We start from the raw sequence: 12,407 nt of genomic DNA on the forward strand, positions 1-12,407 counted from the left end.
AACAACAGAGGATAGTACTGAGTACTAGATAGTTGTATATAATACAGTGTCCACAGAGTGTGTAATAGATACTTCACTGATAGAAACTTAGGGCGGCACGGTGGCGCAGTGGTAGTGCGGTAGTGCTGCTGCCTCGCAGTTAGGAGACCCGGGTTCGCTTTCCAGGTCCTACCTGTATGCGTGGGTTTCCTCCCACAGTCCAAAGACATGCAGATTAGGTGAACTGGCGATTCTAAATTGGCCCTAGTGTGTGCTTGGTGCGTGTCCTGCGGTGGGTTTGCACCCTGCCCGGGATTGGTTCCTGCCTTGTGCCCTGTGTTGGCTGGGACTGGCTCCAGCAGACTCCCGTGACCCTGTGTTCGGATTCAGCGGGTTGGAAAAATAGATGGATGGACTTATTTTAAGATGCCAAGCAATAAAGATTTATTGAATACTTATTCCTTAGTCAAAAGCTGCAACAGGTCAAGATAAATACTGATATTAGCAAAAATAAACTGTAATCCAAAGCATCTAGTTACTTCTGTGACTGTGCTAACAAGCCAGCAAAATCAAATCTACAGTTGCTAATTTATAAACTGAAAACCATGATTAACAATTAAAACAATGACATATGACACACACAGTATACATATTTATACGGTCTATAAAATTCCCACACCTCAAATTCCTCAAGTTTAATTGAGGCATATGCTCACAGTACAATGAGATCCCTACTTATATGACCACTAGTGCAGTGTAACACCTATAACATTCAATTAATACATCAATTAATACATCACATTTGGAAACCTGTTAAGGGTAAATTCCACACAAACGTAAGGAAGTACTTTCTTTACACAGAGAACCATAGACACTTGAAATAAGCTACCAAGTAGCACGATAGACAGAAAGAATTTAGGAACTTATAAAACTAGACTTGATGTTTTTTAGAAGAATTAACACAAGAATCCCAGAAGCCTACGAAAAAAACTCATAATCCTGGCCCACCTTTAATCCCTTCGCACCTCTCCATCAGCGTCTTTTGTTTTGAAAATGTGGCGATTAGCACAAGCAGCAAGTAGCCTGCTGAACCATCTCCCGCCTTGATGGAGCTGAACTTGGGCAAAAAGTTCTCCCAGCTCAAGCAAAGGTTCCTTATCTGGATGTGAGGTTCCTGGAGTTGTATAGGGTGAATAATGCAGTATATCATTATTGCATTTCATGTGTGTTCTGTGTCTACAAAGATCTAGGTAAGTGTAGGATGACGGGAAATGTTAGGCAAGTAATACTGAATACATACCTAAAACAGACACTTTTTCCATGTTGTACTAATAATGATGTGATGTATATAATGTGTGAAGACTTTAGTCCAAATGTCACATAAACATGTGCGCTTTTATTGAAGAATATAACCAAAGAAAAAAAGCATTTGATGTACCGTAGATCCTGTTATATAAGCCGAGAATTTCGTCCTAGATTTTTGGCTTGGAGTTTGGGGGTCGGTTTATACAACGAGTATCATTTCAGATTCAAGATTTCAAGCGCAATGCCGGTTTTGCCGATGAATACGGAAGTAAATAATGACGAAACCACAGAGCCATCTTTCAGATGAAGAAGTAACTTTGCATGCCAGTACTTTAAATTAAATAAAGAATTTATTCAAAAAAGTGTTTTAGTTGTTGATTTTATTATTAAATTTTATAATAAATTAATCGGGAAGTTTAAAATAAAATACCGACTGTAAATGTCACTATAAAAAATTCGTGAATGAAGAAGTCGCCAATCCTCTTAACGCTGCTGTACAGTAATTAAGATGAATGAGTATCGTGCTTGAATTTAAAGATTAGGATTAGTAAGATTTGATGAATAATTAGTTACTGTTCGGCATAGTAAGGTTCAATCCATTATGAAACAAAAAAAAAAAGATTTTATTTTTAATATATAATTATAATTTTATTTACAATGATCCCGGGTAAATTATTATCCAATAGCACAGAGCAATTTAATATTGTTCACAAATAACTTCATAACAATACGTGATTAATTATAAATATCAATTAGTTTACTAATTATCAGTTGAATAACAATTATATTGTCTTTGAGACACAATTACTGCGGGTATATACACAATCGCTGACTAATTGTCATGGTTCAATCACTATGTAAACACTGAAACACTCGTATACACTAATATATATGAATTTAATACTTACTACGCACTAAAATCCATTGAATTCCTCACGCACTAAAATCCATTGAATTTCCTCATGAATTCGCTATCGCTATCCTCCCCACCAAATAACACATTCCAGTTCTCTGGACAAATCATATCATCATACATGTTGTACTCCTCGGTATCGTCGATAAGTTGGGCGAGAGGCACATCATCATCATCATCCTCCCATAACATATCTTCCGTACCGTCCGTGGCATTACTGATGGAACACTTTTTGAATGATTTTGTCACAATCTCCGGTTTGATCTCTGCCCACGGCGCGACAATCCACTCGCACACAGTTGCCAAAGGTGCAGCACGCATGTTACCAGCAGCGGTAAATGTCTGCACCCCAGACAGCATCCAATTGTTCCACTTTTTGCGCATTAAGTCCTTGAACGGTTTGTTCAGGCACACATCCAAAGGCTGAAGTACGAAAGTTAATCCACCAGGAATAACTGCTATGTCTGTGTTAACTTTATTTAACTCCGACTTAACATCATCAGCTAAATGTGACTTAAACATATCCCACACAAGAAGAGCACGTTCACGTAACATCCCACCAGGACGACGACACCACACCTCTTTAATCCACTTTTTACAGCCATCCTCATCCATCCACCCTTTCTCTTGAACATGAACAACCACTCCACGGGGAAATTTCCCCTTCTTTGGCAATGTTTTTCTTTTGAAGATCACCATAAGTGGTAACTTTGTCCCATCAGCAAGGCAACATAACACAACAGTAAAATGCTGTTTTTCATGACCAGTTGTCTCGACGAACACAGTCTTTTCTCCTTTCTGGTTAACTGTCTTGTTACTAATAACATCAAAAAACATAGGCGTTTCGTCCATATTTGCGATCTTTGTGAGCGGGTAGGACTGTGCGATATGACCAAAATCTTATATCCCGATATTTCATTTCATATCCCGATATCACGATATAGTACATTTTCTTTGTATTCAGTGAATAGTTTATATAATCACCACTCCTTTTTTTTCATTTAAATTAAAAATCAAAAATGAGAAGTACTCAACTTGTAATTATTTCTGTTCTTTTATTTAGAACATTTGAGCAAATGTTTGACTTAGAATGTAAACATAAAATGTTAATGTATCAAATATAAAACACTTTTCAAAAACAAATTACTAAAGGCCCAATATAAAATACTGCTATATAAAATGCCTGACATAAACAAAATGTGAACTGTAGTAGCAATAACTCTCACAACATATATTAAATATAAAAGGATCAAAGCACTAACAACTAAACTATATAAGGCCAATAAACCCTTTAAACAAAATAAATACAAGTCTAACATTAACTGTCAAAACCAAATGTAAACATTGTACTTCAAACTGTAGCAGCAATAAGGCTTACGACAAAAATATATTAAATATATAATATTAAATATAATATTTTTTAGGCTACATTCTAGTAAAATGTTAATTTGCACATCGTAGTGTGGCAAATCTCCGTTAATGAGTTACAGCTGATCGCCCGTGCGTGGGACTGGACGGCGCTAACGTGTTGATGCCGCCCAGCCCCAAGCACGGGCGATCCGCTGTAACTCGTTAACGGAGATTTGCCCGTGTTAATGCAGTTGTGGCGTAAACGTAATTTTAACAAGATTAACGCTGACAGCAAACACTGCAGGGAAAATTATGCCTTAAGCAAATTGTTTTGGTAGCAATTAATCTTCCAAGCTTTAAATATGCTCGTTTAAATAGTACCTTTACATCTGTAATATCCTACGTGGCCTGTCTCTCAGTTGTAAACTCTCTGCATGCTCGCTCACGTGCTTTTTGCGGAGGTGGTAGAAGAGGTTTGTCGTGTTGGAGTCTGTGGTAGCGATCGGTTTGCAGCATAATTTGCACAGTACCGTTTTCTGGTCCGTGTCAGACTCTTCAAATCCAAACCATCTCCATACTACAGAGGTAGCACCTCGTTTAGGAACAAGGTCCTTCTGTGTGAAGCTACCTGGTGTTGCCTCGTCTTCATCAGCCATGCTAGTGTGTCTGCATCCACGTGGTGGCCATCAAAACAATGAAAAAAATATTGCCGTAAACAGTTTATTTTGCGACACCACGAAACAAATGATCACGTAATGTGCAGCGAGAGACGTTTTCATATTGTCATCCGATATATATCGTTATATCGAACAGCCCTATGAGCGTGTATTCATGTTTCTTTCGGTGCTTAATGATGAAGCTTTGGAAGGCAGTAATTTTATCATCTAAATTTCGAGGAAGCCATTGAGCCATCTTCGTTTTTGTTCTTAGGACTAGACTGTGGCGATTCATGAAACGAGTGCACCAAGATCTCGACGCCTTGAAGTCTACAGCATCACCTTTATTCTTCTCAGCCCACTTTAAAGCATGCAGACGTATCAGGTCACGAGTGACGATGTAACCAGATGCACGATGTTCGTTAACCCAAGTGACCAGTTCTTCTTCCAGTTTCAGCCATTTACAGGATCGACCACGGTTGGCACATTTAGTTCTCAGTTTGTAAAGATGTTTCAGCCTTCTTCCATTCTCGTACTTGTTTCTCGTTGATGCTAAAGTGACGAGCTGCTGCACTGTTATTTGACTCATTAGCGAACTTTACAACTTTCAATTTAAATGCGCTGTCATATTTCATATGTTTTTTCATAGGTGTAGTCATCTTTCTTTTAACAAAAAATTGAATGTATTACCAGGTATATTTTTATTCACCAATAATGTTTTTAAAAATGTAATACTGGTATACATAAACATTTACAGTCGACCCTGATACCACCGGCCTGACATGCGAACAACTTGATTTACGACAAACGTCTTGCGTTACGAGCCGAATGCGGTCACGTGTATCCGCTTGCGCGATTGTAAAGAAATAACCGAGAGCGTTAGTATGCGTCAGTCAGATCCCAGATACATGTGTTTGTGGATGTAATTTCGGTCATTGCAGTGATTTACCTATATATATATAATTCACTAAGACCATGCAAGCAAGACACATGATTGCTAAGGAAGGAAGAGAAGGTAACGAAGGTAAAGAAAGTGATCACAATCGAAACGTGTGACCGATCTCGCTAGTATGTACAGCATGTGGAAATCCACCATCTCGACAATTTTTCAAAGAAAAGATTTGCATAAGGAGGCTCCTTCTAAACAATAAAAACTTCCGTTTCATTCTCCTCCTCCTCCCTTCCTGCAGCCCAAAGATGTCAAATTAAATGGTGAGTACAGTATGAAATAGTTTTTTCTAGAATAGAATAGAATGCCTTTTATTGTCACTATACACATGTTCAATGAGATTAAAAGAAGCTCCTTCAGTGCAGACATATGTGTAGAACACAAGTAAATAAACAAATAAACAAATTTTGCAAAAAGATGCAAAGAAGTTGCAAAAAAAAAGTTCTGTATAGGGCTTGTATGGTTGTATCTTTAGCCTTAGCATAACGCTGGATCTGGTTCCTTTCCCTCCTCCATCTGCGTCGTCTCCTAGACCCGACAACAATCCACGGAGAGCCCGCTGGTCTCGCTATGTTGTCTGGGATGTTGTGCGTGTGATGATAAACACTCGAAACAGATGTCTGGCTCTGGACACCGATGTCTGTAAGGTTCTGATGGGTGTAGCAGATGTTCGCCGAACCGATTGTGCACAAACAAGCAAAAAAAAAAAAAAAAAAGGACAAAAATCAACAAAAAAGTGCACTGAAAAGGAAAGCCCTGAGCCACTGCGACCATGCGCGCCACCCTGCTTCTAGCTTATTCTAGCCTACTTCTGGTAGGCTAGGCAGTTTTTATAACTTTTTGGTTAGTACATTAGAAAAATTATTGGTGTTTTGGTAAATTATGCACATTATACAACCCTTTTTTATTATGAAAAGGTTAAGTAAGTGTTGCAGTAGGAGGTTCGGAACGCATTATGGGTTAGCCTTTGCGAACGAATTAAGTTCTTAAGTCAAGGGTCCACTGTATTGCGTATTTCAGTTAATCAAATTTATAACGAGTCTCCGGAAATCCACCCGATGTACCGTATTTGCGCATATAGTTTCAACACAAAGGTTTCATTTTAACAAACTTCTCCGCAATCACTTTCTGGTTTCCATCAAAAATGCCGGCAGTCTCAAATTCTCGCCGATAAACATTATAAATATACCTGAAGAGACACTTTTAAGGAAATTTAGAAAATTTTGCTTGGAGAAGGGGGTCGGCTTAAATACCGGTCATCGTCAAATACATGTAATTTAGTAGGTAGAGAAGGGGGTCGGCTAATATACCGGGTCGGCTTGTATTCCGGGATCTACGGTACATTTTTCTGTCAACAAGTAAAAACTCAAGCTTAAATGTCAATCAACTGGGAGTTTATACGTGTTCTTGAATGGTGCTGAGGTAAGAGCTGATGCCTTACAACCCAAAGGTGTGGGGTTCGAGACTGGGCGCTCCGCATTTTGATTAGTCAGCTGCTATTATTATTATTATTACTATAATATAATAAAAACATTTGATTATTTTTTTATTATTCAGTTTTATTCTCTCAGTGACATTCACATGGTACAACAAACTTGTCTCTCCCTCTTTTGAGTTGATGGCATTTATCTCCATTCTTTTCACAACAGCAGCAATGACCACAGTGGATGCTGTGGCGGATACCTACTCAGAACTATTCATTGTACTGGAAATCAAAGATACAATGTCCCGTGACCACTATCAGACTGGACAAAGGCAGGACCGTAAGAACAGACAGCTCCTTCACAGAGCTTTCACTGGCTAACAGACTTCTGCACCGCAACACAACTCTGCTTGGCACCATAAAGTAAAATGGGATCTCCACCTGCAGCTATAGTCACATTAGTACGCAAGCAATTCGCCACGCTATTGTTTAGATCTGGCAGTGTCATGCTGATTGTGTATGCACCCAAAAAGACGAAGCCTTTGATTTCAGTCTGTAACAGCCGGTGTAACATTTTACTACCTGTAAAAGATATCACTTCAAGGCATATCGACAGACACACAAAAACGCTGGTGAATAATGTTTTCTTGGTATCTTGTTGTCACTTGAATTTTTTGTTATTCAGTTTCATTCTTGAATAAAAGCTTACTTGTTTCATTATACCTTTACGAAAGTGTTTATTTTATATTACAGTAACCACTTGAATAAGACTAAATTTGTCTCTGCCTCTCTTTTGCGCACGCACACATACATACATGAAAACGTCACTATTTGAAAACACTATGCCATTGAGTACAGGGAAGACTGAAAAAAGAAAAAAAAAAAAACAACTCAGCTTCAAAAGACAACTCATGTTCAACATAAATACAGAAGAAAAGGTATGTCCAGGACCCACTGCTGTAATGGTACAGATTTAGTACACATCCTTCATGTTATAGGTTTTGAAACAGTCACCAAACCACAGCCCAATGTTGCAATCCGGACAGTAGAACTGTGTTTTTTGCAGACTTTTCTAAGATTATTTTTTTCTGTTGCTTGAGCATGAGAAGGTAGAATCTCAGTGCCTGACATCCACACAATCAATAACAGTTGCTACATTGTCAATACCCTGTATGTGGTTAATGTCTCTTTTGTCATTCTACTACATCACAGATATTTTGCCCTTCTGTCACACACCTACCTGCACCACAGTGAAACCTTGGGTGACCAAATTCGTCATTTTTATCACAGCACTTCAGCCACACAGTGCCATATGCATCAGTTTCACTATCTGTGTCAATAGCTTACAACCAATTCTCCTCGCCATCACTATAGCTTGAGTCAACCAATGGTTCTGTTTCAATGTGTTCTAAAACTGGATCTACAGCTTCTCATTTACTAGCCATTGGTTTTGGTTTCTGCCCCACCCATAAATACTGATGAGCTAAATGTACAGAAGTATTTTTGATTTTTTACAGCATGCTGTTACTTCATCCACTACGTGGCTGAAGAATACCGTCCAAGGAGTTATTTGGATTTAACACTCTAAAGCAGATTATTAAACATCACCCTAAGTGACATTTCTAACTGGCGTCTTGCATCTGACAATTGTGTTGTTTCCTCTACTGTTACTTGAAAGGGAACACTTTTTGATCTTAATTTCTCCTTGTTCTTGAGATGGGATTTTTGATTTGATGTGGTCACTGCAAGTATCTTTTCGTGTCCAGTCTATGGTATGCTGACAAAACTTGCAGAAAAGTTGTTGTCCAGATTCGCAAAAGTCGCTGGGATATTGTTGAGCCCTCAATTTTGCAGTTAGGCTTGTGTTTCTTAGTTTTTTCAACGTAGTTAGGGTATCTGATACTGCTCGCTTCAACATTTCTGTCTCATGCAGCTAGCTAATTTGCATGCCTTTAACAAGAAATCATACAGGAAACACGCACACAAACAGATAAAGGCACAACTGAATTTCTACAAAGAATTGCGTTCGCTTTAAAAACAACAAACTAGAAAATAGTATCTGAATGACAGAACTACAGATCATTCAATTGTTTAATTTATTGGGAGGTTCTGAAACAGTCACCCCTTCTGTCTCTAAATTCCGTACATTTCCATATGTGTAGAACATTCAATTATTCAACTTAAAATCTTTTATCGAGCACATCTATCTTGTTTGAAATGGTCCGAGATGTTTCCAGGGCAAAATACAACCTGCGAACGTTGCAACCGAGCCCCAGCTTCACTGGGCCACATGTTTTGGGCGTGTACCAAATTAACATTATTCTGGATGAAAATTTTTAGGGAGAAGGACAAACAAACTGTAATTACCTTTACTTCACTACTAGCACGTAGACTTGTCTTGCTAAATTGGAAGACTCTTAGCCCACCTCTTTTAAGTCAGTGGGTTACTGATGTTATATACTATTTGAAATTGGAAAATTTTAATTCTCACTTAGAGGATCTGTTCAAAACTTTTTTAAAACTTGGCAAGACCTAATCAATAACATTTTAGAATAAGGATGTATATAGGGGGGAAAGACTGTTTTCTCTCTGTGCTACTCTTAACAGGTTTGCTCTGGTTGTTGCTCTTCCTGTCTTTCTTATAGGTGGGGGTTGATTTGATGTTAGCATTGTTAAGTTTGAACTGATTGCACGGAATGTTATATGCTTTTAATAAATTCAATAAAAAACAAACAAAATCAGGACAACTACAGGAGGTCCTGGGTCATAAAAAGCTCCATCAAACCCTCAATGATGCCACAAACACATTATATTGTGAATTTAATTTCACCTTTGTGGAACAAAACAGATTCTTACAATGTCAAATAAACAGTTCCAGATATAAGAGATCATTTTTACCCTCAACAATTTGTCTGTTTAATGAGAACAAGTTAGTAGACTATTAAATCCATCACTGACTTGGCAGATACATAAATGCCACTGTATAAGATGGTTAAAAAGTTTATTTTGTATATGTATTTGCATATGTATGTATGTTTAATTTAGGTATACATGTTGGGGTTCAGATATATGTGGCTCCTTGTACTGCATTTCTCCTTCTTTGTTTTTAATATTGAAAACCTATGTCTATGTATGCTTTGTAGATGTACAAACCAAATGATTTTCCCTATATGGGATAATAAAGTTAAATTTGAGTTAAGTGGACTTCATCACCCTCTTAAGTGGTTTGTGGTCCTTAAATGGAGTAGTTGCTATGGAACCAGTGGAAATGGATTGAGGTTGGCGACCATACAGGAGCAGTTTCTCCAACGCAGGAACTTTACTTTCAGGTGCCAGTGAGTTCCTGTATGATTTAGACCCGGGGTTACTTGTAGTCTGTGGCCATGCAGATTATGTTACATTAAAAAAAACAGTGACACAGTGCCAATTAAGGGGTCTTTGGGAGTTCATGGGGGGCAACTTCCCCAACACACCCCCACCAGACCAGACCAACCCCCATTTTAACACACTCTGGACTTGTTTCGGTGTATGACGTTGGTGCACCAGGTACACAACTATTAAGAGTGATGCAGTGTGTAGTGTGGCGAGATCAGAAGTTCACTGAGGCCCAACAACCTTGTTGCTTCAAAGCGATTGTGACTTCATGGTGGAGATTATTGTGATACGCTCGATGCACTGCTTGGAGCAGCACACCAGGAAGCCAGCGATAAAGACTAATGTCGTGTGAAGTGTGGCGCTCCATCTTCACTGATAACTCTACAAAGTCCAAACTACAAACAGATTTAAAATATTGTCACCAGTCCTTGTGGTCAACCGATCATCACAATTCATCTCCCGAGTCCCACTCATGATACTTCCTAGTTGAATGAAAAAGACATATCCTGGAATAGAAGCTTTAAAAAAATACCAGGAAAATGCTACTAAAGCTTCCAAGTTTCTAAAAAGACCCTTGTTCCTGAAAAATGTTCCTGCGGCAGTAAAGTGCCTATGCTGATTGGGCTTTCCTCTGTCATTTAAGGAAGTGAAGGTGCTGGTAAGTCTTCTTGATAGAAACCATCAAGAAGCACTGTAACCATTTTAGGTCATGATTGATTAATATACTCAAAGCATAACAGGCAATTTCTAACTTCATAGAATGAAGGAAAAACTTAAATACTCAACAACTGTATCATGTCAGAAATCACATTTAAATATGAAAGAACCCTGTAATTATCTATCTATCGAATTAAAATCGACAGAACCATCTTGCTCTTTCAAGGTTTTTTCTTGGTTTATTAAAGCAGAAAATCTTAATCCAATAATACAAGAAACTACCAAGACCATCATTTTTCTAATCATGAGTCATTTAATTCATCACTAAAATATTGACCAGTTGAGCAAAGTTCTATATATTATACACACAGAGTACATACAGTAAATATACTGTATACATTATAAATATTCATATTTTAACAGAAAAACAAAAACATTTCCTTTCAGTATAAAATAAACATTTTTCACTTTAACTATTTACAGTATGTGTTAACCTGCCATAGCTCTGACGTCTTGACAAATGTTGCAAAGATTTTGGAGAAGATAATCGCGGAGTGAGTTAGAGAATAACTCGTGATTTATTCCTTCTTGTTTGATAAAAATCTTACTAGCTTGCCAACAGGCGAGTCCAGTCTAATGTAAAGCAGTTTATTCAGTTCCAAGATTAAAAGTGAACAATGCCTAATGCATGTTGATTGCATCAAATCAACGTTGTGCAGCAAGGTTAAAGTGACAAAGATTTTAAGAGCCACGTGTTTTAAGAATGAGTTCTCTAAATCAGCTAAAAAAGGGTATTTCTCCAGTACGACATTTATACAACACCAAGTGTAACAATAACAGCTGCCACAAGGACAGCCATCGCTACAGATCTCTACATTAAAACTCATTATACCGTCTTACTTATCTGTATATTCTACAAAAGTAAACAAAACAGTCAAGCAAACCACACAGAACATGAAAACACTGCCTCTTATCGAGCCTTCAAACCCCAGCAATACTCGAAATTTGCCTTGTACTCAGAGCAACTTTTGCACCACGCCTCCTGCGCTGCTTTTCCACATAGAGGCCAGAAGGAATCTTATCTGTCTAAGCATGGAAAAACGCCGAATATAATGCTTCGGACTGCTGCAGCTTGACAGTATCTATAAAGGCCTTTAAGGGAGCACAGAAGCTTAACCCCAATTTCTCTTTAAAAATACAGTGAGACCTGAAAAGCAATTCATTCAGAAACTGCATGCGTGTATTTTAACTTTTGCAGGACGTACATCTAGTGAAAACGCATGTTGCAAAAGACTGCAATTAAACGACCGATATGACGTATCACTAACTAAAATGTACAAGAACTTGTGAGAACCTACCGACAGCAACAATTAATGCTCGACACTACTGTCCCAGCAACCTTGTACACGTCCGGCTCCACATTTAACTCTGCAACACTCGAGGTCAACGCTGTTTACCAACTTCTTCCACCACCAGCAACAGCAGATTGCCACATACCTTTATGCCCGCCCCAGTTACTTTTCATTGGACGAGAATCTTATGAACTATGGCGACAATTGGTTCTTATTTCTGCCAACCTGATAACGCATGTACATGAAGGTTGTCTACAAATGTACGACATTGGCTCTGCAGTTTGTGTTGTCCTGGAGGTCGAAAATGAACAGCTGCTTCTGATCTTGGTTCTCTGCAGGTCACAGTCTTTTTATAACACAATTTGCATTCTTTATTTCCTTCTTCAGCCATCACATCATCATATAAAAATCAGTATAAAGTTACAGGTTGTACCTGATGTAAAACATA

The 12,407-nt window shown here is 38.2% G+C and overlaps 1 protein-coding gene across 1 annotated transcript in view; it reads right to left on the reverse strand.

Moving 5' to 3' along the window:
• The window catches only part of LOC120525708 (atypical kinase COQ8A, mitochondrial-like), a 154,264-nt gene extending 142,156 nt beyond the window's left edge, over positions 1-12,108 (reverse strand). Inside the window, exon 1 of the mRNA XM_039748244.1 lies at positions 11,966-12,108. The gene's annotated coding sequence lies outside the window, so the exon portion shown is untranslated. The remainder of the gene's footprint in view (positions 1-11,965) is intronic.
• Positions 12,109-12,407: the final 299 nt, after the last annotated feature.

The sequence above is a fragment of the Polypterus senegalus genome, chromosome 3 (assembly GCF_016835505.1).
Source record: "Polypterus senegalus isolate Bchr_013 chromosome 3, ASM1683550v1, whole genome shotgun sequence".
Lineage (NCBI taxonomy): Eukaryota > Metazoa > Chordata > Cladistia > Polypteriformes > Polypteridae > Polypterus > Polypterus senegalus.